We start from the raw sequence: 20,145 nt of genomic DNA on the forward strand, positions 1-20,145 counted from the left end.
TAGAAAAAATGAATAAATACCACCAACCAAACAATAAAGAAAGAAAAAGCCTGAGGTGCAATAAATGACAAAGATAAATAAAGTATGAAAATGGTTCCAAGGGACTTAATCATTAATAGTATTCCCAGAGGCATTAGACCGTCAGTTTGACAGAATTTAGTTAGTGTTGATACAAAGGCAGCCAGAGCTAGGATTGAGCTCCCTACACCATCTAGAGAATCACGAGGGGGTCCTTCAACCAGTGAGACAAGGACCTGAGACTATTTCGCTCCAGTCTGGGGAATCAGCAAGGAAAACGTGTGAAAGGAAGAAATAAAAAAAAAAAAAAGATAAATAAACAAATACATAGCAATTAACATTTTAGAAGCATAGTCATTAAAATTAAAAATTCAATAAACACTTTAAACAAAACATTGGACATATCTGAAGGGAGAATTGTTAGCATAATTGACAAATTTGAGCAAATAACCAAGAACAAAGAAGGAACAAAGAAATATAAAATACTAAATAGCTTTTAAGAACACTGGAGTAACATGAGAATAATGGAAACTCTAGTTGTGCTTTTGGCTGTATATAATGGAATAAAAGGAAGAGAAGTTCTACTTGAAGAGGAATTTGTAACAAAATTTTCACAACTGAAAACAAAAATTCCTAAGTCTTCAGATAAAAACAACAGAAAAGATTATGAACAAGAGAAAAACAAATCTGGACTTGCATACACTATTTTGAATCCATGGATCATAAAATATACAGAATATTCTTAAAAGCTATACAAGAAAAAGACAGCATAAAATGTACAAAAATTAGCCTGAAAATAAAGATCTCATCAACAATAATGAATGCCTGTAGATGACAGGTTAATATCACAGAAACACTAAAGGAATGTATCTGTCCACCCAAAAATATTTCTATACCCATCTAACCTACCATTCAAAATTTATTGCAAAATACAATTACTATGAAACAAAATATAAACAGAAGATGATTTCCTACACACATACCCTCACTAAAAGATTTACCAAAGAACAAACTTCAGTAAAATGTAAAGAGTGAGATGAATCAAGAATGACCATAGAAATCTATAAACATTTAGATAGATTAAACGATTAGTTAAAGAGGGAGGTTTAAAAACAAGACATAAACAAAATATTTGGTACATTAAGAGAGTTTTAAGAATTTTAAAAGAAAATTGTACATATTGATCAATCTTAGACATAATTAAGCCAGGTGAACATCTAAAATTTATTTTAAAATAACAGAAATAGTTGGGGCTCCTGGGTGGCTCAGTCATTAATCATCTGTCTTTGGCTCAGGTCATGATCCCAAGAGTCCTGGGACTGAACCCTGCATTGGGCTCCCTGCTCAGTGGGAAGCCTGCTTCTCCCTCTTCTACTCCTCCTACTTGTATTCCTTCTCTCTCTGTCTCTCTCTCTTTGTGTCAAATAAATAAATAAAATCCTTAAAAAATAAAATAAAATAACAGAAATAGAATATATAACTCCTGAAGAAACACATGTGTAAAAAAAGCAGAAAAGAAAAATCAATATATACAATAAATGATTTAAAAAGAAGATGCAACTAGATATATATCCCATAAATACAAATGTAATGATTCAAAGGGGCACCTGCACCTTAATGTCCACAATAGCAAAACAATCATAAGAGCCCAGTTGCCCACCAAGAGATGAATGGATAAAGAATATGTGATATTTATATACAGCGGAATATTACAAGTCATCAAAAATAAATAAATCTTGCCATTTGTAATGACATGGATGGAACTAGAGGGTATTGCACTAAGTGAAATAAGTCAATCAGAGACAATTATCATGTAATTTCACTCATGGGGAATTTAAGAAACAAAACAGTGGAGCATAGGGAAAGGGAGAGGAAAAATAAAACAACATGTAATCAGAGAGGGAGGCAGACCAATAAGAGACTCTACACCATAGGAAACAAACTGAGGGTTGCTGGAGGGAAAGGGTGTGGGGAGATGGGGTAATAGGGTGATGGGCATTAAGGAGGGCCCATGATTGTAATGGGCACTGGGTGTTATATATCACTGATGAATCACTGAACTCTACCTCTGAAATAATAATACACTTTATGTTAATTAATTGAATTTAAATAAAAAGTAAAAATAATATGCAAAAAATACATGGTCAATGGGAAAATACAATAATAAAAATATATATAAATGTTGATAATAAATAAATATATACATCAGTGTTTATAAATATACACAAAATATGTTATACAGATTAAATTCCCCTAAAGATAGATAGATACTTTCAGGTTGGATTAGAAATTTCTTCCATGTGTTGTTCTAAAAACATATACCTTTTGATAATTTATGCTTTTCTATGGTATTTTCCTTCAGTGAAAGAAATGATTTGGTTGAATAACAAAGAGAGTTGAAAAAGACGGAAAATAACATACCTAGAAAATGATAGAGTCAACATAGCAATACTAATATCAGAGAATTATATTATAGGGCAAAAATAAAAATTAAACAAATTGTTTAATGCTAAAGTAAAAATTTAACATAGAATCTATAATAATCACTATTCTTTAGTACATATTAATATGGCAAAAATATAAAAGTAAAATGGATAGAAATGGATGTACACAAAATCAGGTAGTCAATTTTAACTCAGCTTTGTGAGAAAAAATGATAGCACAATCCTTATTATTAAGGATATTCTTATTAGTAAGGATAATGTAAATTAACAATACAATTAATACAGAGCTTTCAAATCTGTACTGCAGACGTAGACACATATTTTTAGTATATATATGCATATATGTATATATATATATATTTTTTTTTTCAGATCATGTAGTAGGCCACAAAACAAATGTCTACAAATAAAAAGAAACATGATTCTACAAAATACTGTATATGACCAAAATGTGATAAGATTAGGGGCTCCTGGTAGCTCAGTCAGTTAAGTATCTGCCTTCAGCTCAGGTCCCATGTCCTGGGATCAAGACCCATATCTGGCTCCCTGCTCAGTGGAAATCCTGCTTCTTCCTCTCTCTCTTCTACTCCCCCTGCTTGTACTCTCTCTTCCTCCATCTCTCTGTGTCCAATAAATAAATAAAATCTTTTAAAAAAGTGGTAAAATTAGAAATCAATTACAAAAGGACAGCTAAGAAATTCTTGTTTGAAAATTGAAACAAGACAAAAATAATCAATAAAACACAAAAAAGTCTTAGTAAATTCAAAGAAGAAATGATTGTCACTGAATGGCAAGTGTCACTATAAATCAAAACCTATGAGAAATCTCTAAAATTATATTTACAAATTAATTTTAAAATGCGTATTTCAAAACAGAATCACTAAGAAGTATTGACTGGATCAATAGTATTGACCAGTATTGACTGGTCATTAGTACAGTTTATCAAATATATTTGGTTTTATTCCTTTCTGGGCAAAGATAGAATTATACTTTCTTTTTTTAAGTATATTTGTATATACTTAAAAGTATATTTGTATATACTTAAAAGTATATTTGTATATATTTAAGTATATTTGTATATTAAGTATATTTTTTAAGTATAATTTAAGTATATTTGACATTTTTTGGCCAAATGAATTTTAAGAGTCACAAGTCAATGTGTCATGTTTGGGCAGAATTTTTAAGTGCTAGTATTGTGAGACACTATATCCCTCTTCTACTGCTGCAGTGATTACAGAAATGCATGTCCAGATAAGGCCTTCCTCAGCCTGATAGCTAAAGAAGTATGAGCAGATACCATATCAGACAACACTGACATGCAGCATGAATGACAAATAATTTCTTAGATATTTACCAAGATTTTGGAATTGATGTGTATAATCTAGACTACTCTACCTGGTACAGGCATCACTGAATTTAAGAAATTAAAATTAGAAATTCAAAACAGTCATTGAAAAGTCTATAAAATAAAGCTCAAGAAACACTGTTCAAGGAAGAAGGAAATAAGATGTAAATCAAGAATATTAAGTTTTTAAAGAGGCACCAATTTGCACAAGCAATAAAGCACGAAGAAATTACAATGAAATATATAAGATATTTTATACCAGGTATTTTGAAACTAATTGAAGTAAAAATATCATACAAATATATAAACTAGCAAAATTAACTCCAGAAAAACCTGAATCAAACTGTAGCCTTTGAAGAAAGTGAATTAAGTCCAAAACATCTTTCAAAAAGGCATCAGGCCAAAATAGTTTTATAAAGTTAACCAAATCTTCAAGTAAAAGTTATCCTCTATCTGATTCAAGATGTTCCAGAAAAATCAGAAAAATTTTCCACTTCAATTTATGAAGCTAATTTAATCTTGTTACCAAAAAAATTGGTAAAAGAACATTATCAAAATTAAAATTATGGAACATTGTTTTTTTTTAATTATTAAAATTGTTCTAAATAGTGAGCCTGACTACCCTTAGCTTGAGCATACATTTTCTACTTGACCACAATTCAAGCACCCCCTTCCTATGTGCACTGCAAGTACATTAAAGTTATGCTGAGTTACTGATCTACTCAGGCATCAAGCAGCTGCACAGCAATGGAAAGGTAAACTTAGTGCCAGTCTCTTGTATCCAGTTTTGGATAGCCTATTCATTTTTTTCAAAGTAGTTAATAAATAGAATTTTCTGTATGTGCCAAAATCTTAAAAAGAATTGGGATCAGTGCCATCTTGTCTTATACCTGTTTCAATTTACACATTCACTACATGCCACTTCCTTGTGAACATTTTAGTTTGTAATCATGGGGTTTCTGAGAATTAATTTCATGTTTAGTGAACTGAAAAAATATAATTGATAATAAGAGTAAAGTAATGTTGGGTGTTGCTTTTGAATATAACTAATACAGTAAGTCTAAATTATACATTTTATGTTAAATTTTAGTGTGGTTTAAATTCAAACCCATGATAAATGAGACATAATATCATTGGAGATTTATCTTATTATTTTAATTTGCCAATTGTTCTTTTAGTTTTTTACATGAAATATTTTATCCTTAACTCCACAGACTATAGCCCTAATCTTAGGAAACTATTGAGTCCTGGTTGAATTAGTTGTAAAGTCCTTAGGTGGAATTACTGGGACCATTATCATGACAACAAAATAAAAGATAAAACAGTAGTCAAGGAATTGATCGTTATCTTTGTTTATAAAAGAGAGAATGTCAGCTATATGTTAAATTTCATACAGAACACCAAACATTTTCTTCATAACGTTTTAGGAATTTCTATTATAGCTCAATTTCATACTGAGATGAATATATGATAAAAATTTTCCACATGTACTGGTTTTACATCTAATTCTGTTGTAGTATTCTGTTGTTTTATTATTCTCTGCTTTGTGATTTCTATTTTATCCTGAAAAGTCAATTATAAAAACTTCCTCCCAAAGCTTTTTTCTTTAAACATCTTTGTCATGTTTATATATTTCTTTTTTCTTTCAGTTTGAGTCATTACTGGTTTTAAAGGTAACTTTCCTCAACAAAACTCAACATTGTACACTTAAATTCTTCTAGTGTATTTTAAAATCCATCACTTGCTACCTAGTGAGTTTTGTGTCCACTGTTACTTTTTTATTTTTATAAAGCCAATATGACTTCTTTCATAAAAATATTGGGTTATAAAATAGGTTCATTATATTCTGAGTATTTTTCCTTTGGTAAAATTGATTCCAGTGGGGAAAAAAACCTTATTTTAGAGTTTAAAAGGTTATAAAAAGGCATGGTTTTAAATGTTTATAATGTTTTCACCAAAGTCCACATTTTGGCACTAGATACGAAATAAATAAAAGGAATAAATAAAAGATAATTTTCTTGTGTGATTTTTTTTTCTCCCTTGCTAATGAAAATATATCCTGCCACTACAGTAATGGAAGAAAAGGACTGGTTCTACTCCCAGTATGAAATTCTCACATTTTTTATGATATATCACTGGCATCAGAATTATATGTTATGTTATAACACATTTTTGATATTTAGAAATCATTTGTCATCACTGCCACTTAATTAAATTGTCATTACCACATTTTACAGTGCCAGCCAGCATGTAATCCACATTATAAATATTCAGCAGATATTTATTTCATGAATAAATAGAATTTGGAATCTCATTTTATAACTGAAACATAAAAAACCCATCATATAAATATTTGCTTCTATCATTCATATGTTTTGCTCCCCTAACATTACATTCTTCATGTACAAAACAGAGATATCTGACTCTTCATTCTTAACATGACTTGAAATTTCACCTTTTTAAAAAGAATTTTTATTGGATATTACCTCTGAAATTAAGATAGGAAATATTTTAATGAAATTCATTACACTTTGAACAACATGGGTTTGGATTGTGCAATTCCACTTATTCTTTTATTATTTTTGAGTATAGTTAACACACAATGTTACATTAGTTTCAGGTGAACAATGTAGTGATTTGAAATGTGCAGGTCAATTTACATGTGGATTTCTTTCACTAAATACAGTGCCGTACTGTAAATATATTTTCTCTTCCTTATGATTTTTCTAACATTTTTTTCTCTACCTTACTTTATGTAAGAATACAGTATATAATATAAAACATACAAAATATGTGTTAATTGGCTGTTTATGTTATCAGGAAAGCTTCTGGTCAATAATAAACTATTAGTAGGTAAGTTTTAGGGGAGTCAAAAGTTAATATATGGATTTCCAATGGCATGGGGGCCAGCACCCTTATCCCCCCACATTTTTCAAGGGTTAACTGTAGTTACTTTTCAAGTATATGCCCATTAAATGATTTGTGCATATAAAAGATTACGGGTAATGGCCCTCTCATTTTTTCTGACATCACCACTTCCACTTAACTTGACAATCTGAATTTGTCTTATCTTTCTGGATTGTTTCTCCTCCACTCTCCAAATCCTAGATTGTTTTTATTACAGTTCTGTGTCTTCCTTGTGGCTATGACCATTTTGGTCAATTTCTTGTAATCTTCTAACCCTAACCTGTTCCATGAAATTCTCAGCTCTTCATACATACTGGACTAGTTCTAGGTATACAATGTTTTCACTGCCAGCTTCAGCTCCATGGGAAGGACACTCCTAGTGGATCAATCTAGTCTTTCTCTCTGAGGAGCAATTAAGTGAAAAATCCTGAAAACAGTAAGTTTTTGTTTGCTTGATGATTTACTTTCCAAACAGTTCTCATAATAGGTTTATAAGTCCAAAAGATTGAGAGTGTGTGCATAAAATCTCAGGTAGAATTTTCCATTCTCACTTGCAAATGTTTTCAGTATGTTGATTATCCAGTTAAATTCAGAGCACAGGTTGTGAAAAATTTAAAAGCCAGAACCTCTATTTATTCATCAGATAACACTGCTCATTAGTCTTAATCTTAGTAGTCTACGTCAATCTTCATACTGTAGAGTCTGTATCCCAATTGTCTCTTTACCAAGAAATTTCTTTAAATGTATTCTGTGTGCCATGTAATTTATGTTAGGTTTATTCAAATAGTTCTAGATAGAACAAGTATCAATTTATCATGAGTATTTTTATAACCTGTGGGAAGAAATTTTTATTTTATTAGAGGATTTTTAGAATTTACATCTCAGGAAGGACTCAGATTTTAAGATACCATCTTTTGTCCTTATGAAAATTTTTTTTTTTTTGCATAAAACTGATACCTTACTGGTTGTTTACATTTATCCCCAAACTAGGTTTAATTTTAACTAATTTTAAAGGACAATGATGATAATGGAAACTTTTCAAATTTCCTTTTTAGTAACATGCATTGCCCTTATTTTCCACTACAAAGACTGGAAATTCTTATTTTGAGCAGCAACTCACTTATTTATTTATCTCTCTACCTACCTATCTATCAAATAAACAGAGAATACATCTAACTCAGATATCATTCAATTTCAGACCTATGTATCTTGTCAGGGAAATCACTTCAGATTATAATTCTATCTTCTAAGAACTGACTGAGTCCCCACTCATTCAACATACTTAGTAATTAGCTTTGATATAGATTCAAATTTGGTTTCATGGGTTTCTCCATACAATTTTTATGCAGATATTGGTTTGTCCTATCTAGAGTATAAAATCTGTGAAACATTTTAAACTAAGTACAAATCTGGCAAGCTTGGAAATTTGACAGTTTCAGAAACAAAGTAATTACATGCTTTCATGGGAGAATTTCACATTGTTTTGCTGCACTCCCTCTCCACCATTCCCAAATGCACTGTGCTCAAAGGCATAAATTTGGTAAGTGCCTAAAAAAAATAAGCTTCCTTTTGGTTTTATTTCATTTTCATTATTTTAAGTGAAAATCCCATATAGTATACTATACATATTTCTATACAAACTAATGTGTATAATATAAAATATATTCTGAAATTAATTTTTAAATGTTCATCTCTAGGGAGCTGTTAATAACCTTGAACCAGTTGGTTGAAGGTGTCATAGATTTCATTAAGATATTCAGTAGGAGCACAGGTCTGCAACTTTTTACAGTGTTTTCCACACTGGATATTGTTTGCTCCTAATTTGTGCTTAGTTGTCTCCTTATTGTTAGAGAGCCTTTATTATTGAATTCATCAAAATATACTGAGTCATTTTATTTTACATACACTCCTCTCTATTGCTGTCTCATGTGTACCCTACCCATATTACCACAAGTAACAAATGTTATTAACTCTGTCGTGTGTATTCTTGCATAGCTAACCCTATGATCATAACTATATAAAAATATATTCACAGGCACACATACACATATACATTCAGTTACACAACTGCATGTTTTTGTTTTATGTTTAAAAAGTGTCTATATTACACATAGATTTTTGCATCTTGCTTTATTATTTTTTGGTATGTCATAAAAATCTAAGTCAGTTGTTATAAATTTAATATCACTTTTAAATGTCAGTACAAAAGCAAACGAGCAAAGGGGAAAGAAAAAAGAGAGAAGCAAACTAAAAAACAAATTCTTAACTATAAAGAACAAAATGCTGGTTTTCAGAGGGGAGGTGGGTAGGAGGATGGGTTAAATAGGTCATGGGGATTAAGAAGTACCCTCATCATGATGAACACTGGGTGATGTATATAAGTGTTGAAACACTACATTGTACACCTGAAACTAATATTACACTATATGTTGGAATTTAAATAAAAACTTAAAAAAATAAAATTCAGTACAGTGTTCTGTGTTTGGATATTGGTATAAATTATGATTTATTCAACTCTTTACTTATTGATGGCATTCTTTTTGTTTCTACTGCTTAACTCAACAAGCAATGCTTCAGTAAACATCTTTATGTTGGAATCATTCCTTTAAAAATTTTTAATCTGAGGGATATAAAATGATGATTAATTTTCATTTAATTTATATTTTTCTGACTGGGAAGTTGAGAATCTTTTCATGTATTTAGTAACATGTGGATTTAACTTTCTGTAAATTGTTCATATTCTTTGCCTTTTTTTGTAGCATTTTTCTTTTGGTTATTAATTTAAAAATTCAAGCTTTGCTTTATCTGAAGATACTCTATCTGGGACTATAATCTTACTCTTGTTTCGGATCCTTTCAAAATTCATACTTTGAAGTTTCAAACTGTGAAATATATCTTATTGTTAAACAATCATAAAAAATGCATTCATTTAAAATAAAAGAATTGCTATGTACTTTAATTCTCTCTCTTGCTCTTCTAATTCTCAGAAATAATAACTGGTAAAAGTTTCGAGTTTAAAGAGCTTCCTTTAGATGTTCTTTAGAGCAGATCTGCTCATTCCTGAAATATACTTTTGCTGGATGTAGAATACTGGACAGGCAGTTCTTTTCTTTCAGCATTTAAATTATGTGCCACTTTCTTATTGTCTCTACACTTTCTGATGAGAAATCGACTGCCTTTTGAATTGTCATTTCTCACAGGTAATACATAGTTTCATTCTGCTTGCTTTCAAGATTTTTGTCTTTAATTATCAGACATTCATCAGGAATTTATCTAAGCCTAGACATAGATTTCTTTGATATTATCCTGTTTCAGTTTGTTCAACTTGTTGAATCTATAAAGTTTATATTTTGTTATGTTTTAGCCCCAAATATTTTTTTTCAATTTTTTTCTTCTTTGGTGCCACAATTTTTTCTCTTCTTTTTTTGAATTCTGATGAATAATTCCTTTATCAGGTCTTTTGTTATTGTCTCACAACTCCCTGCAGATCAATTTATACTTTTTCAATGTATTTTCTTAAAATTTCTATTGCATTATCTTCAAATTCATTATTTCTTCTATTGTTTCCATTCTGATATTGAATCTATCCTTTTTTAATTTTGTTTTTTGTACTTTTTAATTCAAAATTTTTCCCTTTTTTGCATCTTCTATTTTTCTTTTTGCTGAGATTTTTTGATAGTTTAAATTTGTTTCAAGAGTGTTTATGATTGCTTATTAGACTATTTTAAATTACTATTAGACTTATTAGCTGCTTTGAAATCCTTGCCAGAGATTTCTAACACCTGTGTCATCTTAGTGTTAATGCTCATCATCTTTTCTAATTCAAATTGAGATTTTGTTTCATCTAATGTGTTCATTGACTAGAGGATTGTCCCTAGTTACTCAATAAAACAATAATCTAGGTGTTACAGTGAAAGTATCTTATGGATTTGATTAAAGTCCACAATCATTTGAAGATTATTTTAGATAATATAATATGATTCAATTAGTTGAAATACCTCAAAAAGCATAGTTGAGGCTTCCTTTAAAAAAAAAAATTCCCTTGAGGATTGTGGCTCCAGCTTATCCCCAATAGCTCTAGCTTATTCTTCCTGACAGCCTGTCCAATGACTTTTAGACTTGCCTAACTAGCCTCCAGAATCAGATAAGCCAATTTTTTGCAATAAACTTCTTAATATAAATATCCTACAGATTCTTGTCTCATTAAATCTTGCCTGATAAACTATTCTTAGAATGACAAATAAGTTTGCACTCCACCCTGAAAATATTTTGTGTCATAAGACTATGGTTCCTTTGTAAATCTCCATTTTAGGAGGTAGTTAATTTGCTTAGATTCAGAATGCATTTACTGACTCATTTCTGTGGGTTACAGTTCAAATGTGGGTGAGTTGCCACCTTATTACTAAAGGAGGTAGAATTCAGAGTACCATTGGCAGAATCTTCTGGGAAGGGGCATGTAAGAAATAAGTTACAATGGGAGAAAATATAAAACATCAGGAATTAAGAAAGACTAATGGGAAGCATAAACATATTAGTAAAAATAAGACCATTCTCTTGAGTTTTTAAGATTGTGTCTGACTGTTAAAACCAAAAATAATTACAAAATGTTTTAATCTGACCCTGATTTTATGTAGAGGTAATATTTTAGATGAGTACGTCATAAAGGAGTGAGGGTAAAGAAATGCAAATGGTGATAAGGTAACTATTTTACTTCATATTGTAATCTAATCTTAATAATCACACTTCTATGTATTTACATATGTAAGTATAAAACTTATTTTAACTAAAAACTTGTGAATGGATTATTATAGCAGTCTTTTTTATAGTTTCTAAAAATTGGAAGTAACTAAGATTTGCTTCAACATGTAAATGATATGTGGAATAATAAAAAGGAATAAGCTATTGATTCTGATAACAAATAATGGATGAATCTTTTTTAAAAAGATTTTATTTATTTATTTGTCAGAGACAGAGTACAAGCAGGGGGAACAGCAGGCAGAGCAGTTAGAAGGAGAAGCAGGCTCCCCACTGAGGAGGAAGCCCAATGTGGGACTCGATCCCAGGACCCTGGGATCATGACCTGAGCTGAAGGCAGATGCTTAAAGGACTGAGCCACTCAGGTATCCCATAATAGATGAATCTTAAAGACACTCTGCTGAAAGAAAACAGTTATGTCCAGAGGGTATATGTTGTATGATTCCATGTATATGATAGTCTGGAAGAGGTAAAACCACTGGGAAAGAAAATAGTTCAACAATTTTTTTTTTCTCTTGGATTTTGAAGAGAGAAAAGAGTATACTACAAAAGAAATGTACATATGGAACCAACCTAATTACATATATATATATATATATATATATATATATATGCCACATTTTTTTTGTTGTTGTTGTTAAAGATTTTATTTATTTATTTGACAGAGAGAGAGATCACAAGTAGGCAGAGAGGCATGCAGAGAGAGAGGGGGAAGCAGGCTCCTTGCTGAGCAGAGAGCCCGATATGGGCCTCGATCCCAGGACCCTGAGACCATGTCCTGAGCTGAAGACAGAGGCTTAACCCACTGAGCCATCCAGGCACCCTACCACATTTTCTTTATCCAGTCATCTATGTATGGGTAATTAGGTTGGTTCCACATGTACATTTCTTTTTGTAGTAAATATAGTAAATATATATATATATATACATATATATATATAATTACTAAGCTCTAAAAGAGAGTGAAATCTTGCCATTTGTGACACGAATGGACCCAGGGAGTATATATATGCTAAGTGAAATAAGTCAGACAGATAAAGACAAATACCATGCAATTTCACTTATATGTAGAATCTAAAATATAAAACAAACAAAAAACAGATACAGACTCACTAATTCAGAGAACTAGTGGTTTCCAGATGGAAAGTTGGGGGGAGATGGGAAAAATGGGTGAAGGAGATTAAGGTGAGGAAATAAGTGAAGCAGTTATAAAATAAATGAGTCAAGAGGATGAAAAGTACAGCATAAAGAATATAGTCAGTAACAGTGTAATAATGACATATGTTGACATATGGTAACTATACTTATGGTGGTGAGCATTGGGTAATGTAAAGAACTATCCAATAACAATGTTGTACACCTGAAATTAATATAAAAACGTATGTCAACTATATAGCAATAAAAATTGAAATGTGTAAGGAAATGTTGAGGGTTATGTAATCACTCTTCTGTATGATACTGGATTGGTGGATCCATGAGTTTTTGTATTTTCAATATCTGTATATCACAAAGAGTGATCTTTGATATAAGAAAATTTAAAAATTAACCAGGATTATTGGAGGATGCCAGAATGGAATACAGACTAATACCAATATGGTGTATATTAGAGACGATGTAGAAGCCATGAATGTCTTAGTAGAAACAAACACACTTAGCACTCAGGCTTTACTTTATAAATACCCATTCTCCAGGAAAAGTAACTAGATATTCTTGAAGAAATTACTTATACTAAGTCTAGGGGAGGGAAAATAAGTGATGAAATGGAGAACTTTATAGTATTAGAAGCTAATAAGTGCTAAAACTGGAAAAATTTAAAAGAAAGAAACAAGTAATATCAGAAGGACACAGAAGGCAATGTGAAAGAGCTCTCAATGGCCAAACTTGGAATAATTGAGCAACAAAATAAATAACATAGTATTGGATTATAACTCAAGTCATTAAATAAATATCACTGAGTCCATAATGATATACATAAATGATTGAGAAAATAAATAATGGCAGAGAAAGGACAAATTTTCCTTAAAGGAGAATACCAAATAATATATGAAGATACTTCTCCCACTAAAATGTAGGGCTTACTTCTCTTCCCTGTGAGTATTGGCTGGAATCACTAATTTTCAAAGAATGGAGTACAGAAAGGAAAAAAAAAAGAGTAACTTTACAGTGGAGAAGTCTGACAACCTCAACTTAACCACACAATCAAGTTTTACCATCACCAGAATAGGAAGGTTGATGTATGATGCAATAAGAAGGCAACATTCTCTCTGCAGTATTCTTCTCCAAAATCCATAACCCCAGTTGAATCATGGGAAAATATCATTGAAACCCAAATTAAAGTACATTTTACAAGGTACTGAGCAAATATTTTTCAAAAGTACCAAGAGCTTGAAAAACAAGCAGAGTAAGCTTAACTGTCAGACAGACATGGTTACTGTTTCCAGAATAGTCTCTTTATTGTAGTCTCTTTATTGTACTCTCTTTATTGTATTCCACCACTTGGGAACTCTTACCAGCTATGAGTTAATTTTTGTATTTCCTATGCCTAGTACAGTGCCTGGCACAATTATGTTGTGCATTTTACATTAGTGTATTAATTTCTTTTAATAACCAGTTATGTATGTGCTAGCGATTTTGCATTTTGTCCTCATTTAGTTCTTTTTCTCAATGTACCACCATTAACCTTCATCTTGCTATTTGGAATTCCACAACCTGGTGCTATAATTCTTTCAATATGCATTAATGTTACATAAGTTTAATATAAAGAACATGGAGTCCACTAGGTATGCAAGAAAAAAATAAACGTTAGTATTCTCCCCCATTATCTTTTAATCACTAGGTTTTGACAATTACGTTAAGGCAGAATTGTTTGAGTGCTTCAGGCATGTACATATGGACTCTCCTTCAGTTCCTTCTATGATTCCAATTAATCATTTATGGACATCTCTGCTAACCCACAGTCTTTTTTGCCTATAGGCTTTTATGATCCCTTGATTCATTTCTGCTATAAGAATGCAATTTAGACATTTATACACCAAACTACTATTCTGGCTCTAGAAAATGAAGAGGATAAAAATATGTAGAAAAATATTCATGTCATAAATGTCATCTTTTTGTCTTTTCTGGGGAGAAGTTTTTATAATAAGTTTAAGATATTAGTCAATGGTATATTGGTAAACCAGCTCTCTAAGCTAAAGCAGAAAAGAAAAAAAAAAGGAATTAACTGATTTGTAGCATTTGTTGATGTCCATGTGTAAATACTCATCATGACCAAATTCAAACAGACAAGATGGTATCAACAAATTAGAAAGAAAAGCAACACATCAACTACCATAAGGCAGTGTGAATCAGCTCCAGAGCACTGGGGCACTATCCCAGTACTGTACTGACTTGACATGACAGAAGTAGTATAATTTCTTTTGTTACCTATGAACCTGAAGGAGATTGCGTGCTAGGATTAAAGGATCTCAGAGCACAACTGTATTCAGCAGTTTGGAAAAAGTTCATTCTTCAATTAAACCTGAAGTCAGGTGCAGTCAAGCAATCAGATTTCCAACCAGATATTCTAGGTGAAAGCACTGAATGTTAAATTTAATTTAACCAAAATTAACTTGTTTTTTTTTTAATTTAAAATGCCTTGTGATGATTTAAAATGTAATCAGGTTTTAGAAAACATATTTGTTTATTCAACAACTCTTTAAATAAATGGACTATGTTTTCAAGAACTTTTAGATTTATAGATAAATTGAATATGAACTAGAGAGAGGCTGGATATACCTCCTTGTTACCACCAGCCCTACACACGTGCACACACATACATACATATACACAGAGTGTCTCTGATTTATTACTATCTCGCATCAGTGTACTGCATTTGTTACAACTGATGAGCCTATATTGATACATTATTACCTAAAATCTATAGTTTACATTAGGATTCACTCTTGGTGTTGTACATCATATGGCTTTTGACAAATGCATAATAATATGCATCGACCATTATATTATCATACAGAATAGTTTCACTGCCCTAAAAACCCCTATGCTTCACCAATTAACTCCTTCCTTCCCAAACTCTTGGCAAACACTGATCATTTTACTGTCTCCACAGTTTTGCCTTTTCCAGAGTGTTATATAGTTGGAATCTTACTATGTGTAGTCTTTTCAGACTGGCTTCTTTCACTTAGTGATAGGCATTTAAATTTCTTCCATGTCTTTTTGTGGCTCGATATTTCATTTAGCACTGAAAAGTGCCAAAAAATATTCCAGTGTCTTTATATACCGAGTTTATCCATTCACCTACTACTGAAGGACAACTGGTTTCTTTTACGTTTTGGCAATTATGAATAAGGCTGCTACAAACACCCGTGGGCATGTTTTTGTGCAAATATAAGTTTTGACTTCCTTTGGATAAATATAAGGAAGTGTGATTTTGATCATAGTATGTTTAGCTTTGTAGAAACTGCCATACTGTTTTCCAAAGTGTCTGTACCATCTTGCATTCCTATCAACAATGAATGTGAGTCCCGATTGTTCCACAACCTCATCAGCATTTGCTGTGGTTAGTGTTTTGGATTTTAGCTGATCTAATAGGTAATTAGTGGTGTCTCATTATTTAAATTGTTGATCATCTAGGGGTGCCTGGGTAGCTCACTCCATTAAGTGTCAGACTCTTCATTTTGGCTCAGGTCTCAAGTGAGATCAAACCTTGAGCTGGACTCCATGCTCAGTGCAGAACCTGCTTGAGAACCTTGTTCTTCCTCTCCCTCTGCCACTCCCCCTACTTGCACTCTTGGCTCTCTCTCTAAATAAATAAAATCTTTAAATCGTTGATCTTCTTTTCACATGCTTGTTTGCCATATGTACATCTTCTTAACTATTTTGAAGCAAGAACTTCCTATGGAATTACTTTAATCTAAGTGTTAGAAATAAATGGAGAGTAAGTGCAACAAATGCTTAGAGTGCGTGTTAAGCTCAAGCAAGTCCAGTTGCTGAGGAAGTTCATATGAGGGACATCCAATCATTTTATGAACTAGGACAGAGAGGCCACGTTTTATTGATCTTAAGACAGAATCCAAGAGAATGTGTGCTTAACATATCAGAAGACCCAGATGTGAAAGAGGAAAATTTGATAGGCCCTTATATGCTGAAATTTGTAATGAATGCTTATTCACTCCTATTAGTCAGCTCTGATAATTAAAGTGATGAGTCATTTGAAAAGGTAAGTAAAGTGATTTCTGATTCCATCTTATCTAGGGCCTTTCACATATTTTCCAGTATTCAATTTCACAATTTAGAATTCAAACTGAAAATCCCTAAAAACTTCATCTTTTCATATTTGTAAGTTAGTAAGACTAAATCCTATCAGAGACTTAAGAAAAATAATGGTTATTCTAAAACTTCAGTTGTAGCAATAAAAGAATAAAAAGGAATAACATGAAAGCCACTGTAGAACTGTCTGCTATTTGAAGCCATTGCAGGTATCAGAAAATAAGTCCTGTGCAGACTGAAATTTTCTTGCTCCTCAAATTCTGTCTGAATACATTATTTTTAAAGGATCCTTTAAACATAAAGCATCCTGTATGTGCAGACATTAAAATAAAGTACTATTAAAATAGATACAAGAATATATTAAGTGAAAAATACCAAATAAATAAATTTGAGGAGGATGTTGGAAAAGAAAAGAGGACCCCATACTGTTTTCACAGTAGACAAGATCAACAAATGAGAGAACTAGTAAAAGTTACAAAAACATCAACTTCTTTATAATATCTATATGGAGCAGTGATACATGTTTCCCAGAAAACTGTGAGCAGATCAAACATTCAATCACAGTCTGGTCTGTTATCTAAGACAGACATTTACTCAGAGTTACACAGAAATCAAAGTGCATTTTTTTTCACATAAACTGCTCATTTATTAGCATTGGTACAGCAACATAACCATTTCCAGTCAATACATGGAGATGCATTGGAGGTGGCAGAACAAGGGGAGGCAAGTGGCAGCCTCCTATTTCTTCCACTCCTCCTTGTTGTAGTACCACCTGGCTGAGAACCTGTGAATCAGGCTGACCTTCATGTACAGCATCCTCTTGGTCTGCTTGGTCACCCACTCCTCTTCCAATGTGTGGAGGATGGAGCTGTACACATTGTGCTTCTCCCAGATCAGCATGATTGGTGAAGTCCGTGAGGATCATGCCGGCACCCACAACCATCTCCCACTCTTTCCTGCTTCTGTTCATTTCAGCAAAGCTCTAATTGAACTTCATGTGGTACAATTCAACTTTTTCATTAATGGAGAGGCTGCTCCAGGAAGCCCTCTCCTCCTCTTCTAAAGTCTTTTGGTGGAGAGGTTCTTAATGTGGGCCACCTCAGGCAGGGGATAGCTGGTGGACATAACTCGGGGGAGAGCATAGTCTTCATTCTTCAGGACATTTCCATGTGCTCTTACACATAGTGAGTGGAAATTGCTCACTTGCCAATTAAGCTAAACACCCTGGTAGCAACATTCTGCCACTACTGTCCACTGCCACAAAATGTAATTTTTGATCCAAATATAAAAGAATTAAAATTGTACTCGACATTGAAACAGGAATTTCAGGTTGGCAGATTTGAAACTCTATGTTGAAGAAGAAAATGTCACATAGGAAGATATATTTCAAATATGTTAACATGGTCATTTAGAAGGCAAAAATCTGTTTATTCCTAACTATCCATGATTATCTGTGAAAACAAAAATATGAAATTGCATGTGGTGAATTTCCATAAAATGGAAATTATGTTTTTGGATGAAGACCCAACAACTCTGACACTGCTTGCAAACCATGTTATTTTTAAAGTACACAATATTCAATGTTCCCATGAGCATGGCATTAGAAATATTTCACAAGCAAACATAGTAATAAGATGACATGGTATGATTTTCAGAAAGGGCTACAAGAAGGTAGACTCTATATCCTGGTGTACTTGTGGGTCTATCTGCTGCTTAATCAAGACAGAACTTCTGCTGGAAACAATGCTGTGAATTCTTGTTGTTTCATTTTGTAAACAAATTTACCAGAATGATAATCACAATGTCATTTTGGTATCTTAATCTAAGACTTCTCTCTTAAAAATGCATTTTTTTATTATTAAATCTGATTGCTTATAATAAACAATATAAGATAGAGACAAAGAAATTTATTATGTATTAACAGTTTGAATATAAATATACTGAGAAAGAAAAGACAAATAATAATCTATTCTAATTAGTGTGTAGTTTTAGTATTAGTTCATGATTCAATGGCCTCCCATGTTGTCTTAGCTTGCCCAGGAATGTGTTACTTGTCTGGGCCTTCTCTAGTGTTTAAACTCTTCCCATTCACACTGATTTGGTGACTCTTATACTTCCCCCTGACAAACATTTTCTGCCTTTTTTTTTCTCCCCTCTTTTTTAAGAGACAGAAAGAGAGAGAGAGAGCATGAGAGCATGCTGGAAGTGTGGGGAGTGCAGAGGAAAAGGGAGAGAAAGAATATTAAGCAGGCTCCATGCTGAGCATGGAGCCCAGTTGGGCTTGTTCTCACAATCCTGACATCATAACCTGAGCTGAAATCAAGAGTCAGTCACTCAACTGACTGAGCCACCCAGGCACCCCTAGTTTTGCTTCTTGATCCTGGACAGCTTGCTCTTGATATTAATGACAATACACTAATTCCAGAGAGCTCTAGGGCCCTGCCTCTAAATCTTCAGATTTCAAATATAATTGCAGAGATATATTATTGTTCATGGTCAGTTTTAAACTTAATAGCGGAACTCTTGATTCCATCTCACAAAAATTAGAAACAGGCAATAATATCAGTTAGTGTTACGCAGAAGCTACACATGAGCAGTGGAAGGAACACTCCAAGTCCGAGTCCCAAGTCCTTAGAGGGAAATAATAGAGAAATTTCCAGAGGCAAGGATGGTGATAAGTAAACCCAAGGACACAACATCCTGACCTGTGGCTTCTAAGACCTTGGGGCTGACGGATCAAGAGCCACTGGTTTCAAGCATGGATTCTCCTCTTCCTCCTCTACCTCAGGGTAACCCCTAGACTCATTAATGCATTTGCATTACAGTTACAGCCTCCATCTCCATGGAAAAGGTTGCCATGGTGATTGGGGAGCAAACCTTGCAGGGTCAAAGTCTCCTCCTTCCAACCTGTTGGGGGAAGTTCTCCAAATGCTTAGAAGCAGACTTCATTAGAGACCACCCTACCTTATATCTTGGCTCCTCCCAGCCCAGAGAGACACAACAAATATACAATCCCTAAAGAACCTAGGGCCAGTTTCACCTCATGGAACCTCCTTGCTCTCCCACCTTGAGAGTGTACTTTCGCTTTAATAAAACTGCTTTATGCTTGCTACTTCCCTTCTGGCTATCTTTATTCAAGCCCAGATTCCCACCTAAACGCTCTTGTGAGGAATCCAAGGATCAAGACCTCTATTCACACAACACAGACTCTCCCATTGGTAACATTAGTACATTTCTCATTTAATAGCAGCTTAAATACTCTTTAAAAAAAATGCAATGTCAAAGAAAAAGTAGTTTATATAATTAGCATATCATACTATACCTCAAGGATTCCCCACATAACAGCAATGATCAGAAATGGTAGTGAAGGCCATAAACTCTGCCATCAAGCAGTCCTGATTTCAAGCC

The 20,145-nt window shown here is 32.7% G+C and overlaps 1 pseudogene; it reads right to left on the reverse strand.

Moving 5' to 3' along the window:
* Positions 1–17,475: 17,475 nt before the first annotated feature.
* Positions 17,476–19,596, reverse strand: LOC116875648 (annotated as a pseudogene).
* Between the last annotated feature and the right edge of the window lie 549 nt (positions 19,597–20,145).

Source organism: Lontra canadensis, unplaced genomic scaffold (assembly GCF_010015895.1).
Source record: "Lontra canadensis isolate GAN:19392208 unplaced genomic scaffold, GSC_riverotter_1.0 scaffold42, whole genome shotgun sequence".
Taxonomy (NCBI): Eukaryota; Metazoa; Chordata; class Mammalia; order Carnivora; family Mustelidae; genus Lontra; species Lontra canadensis.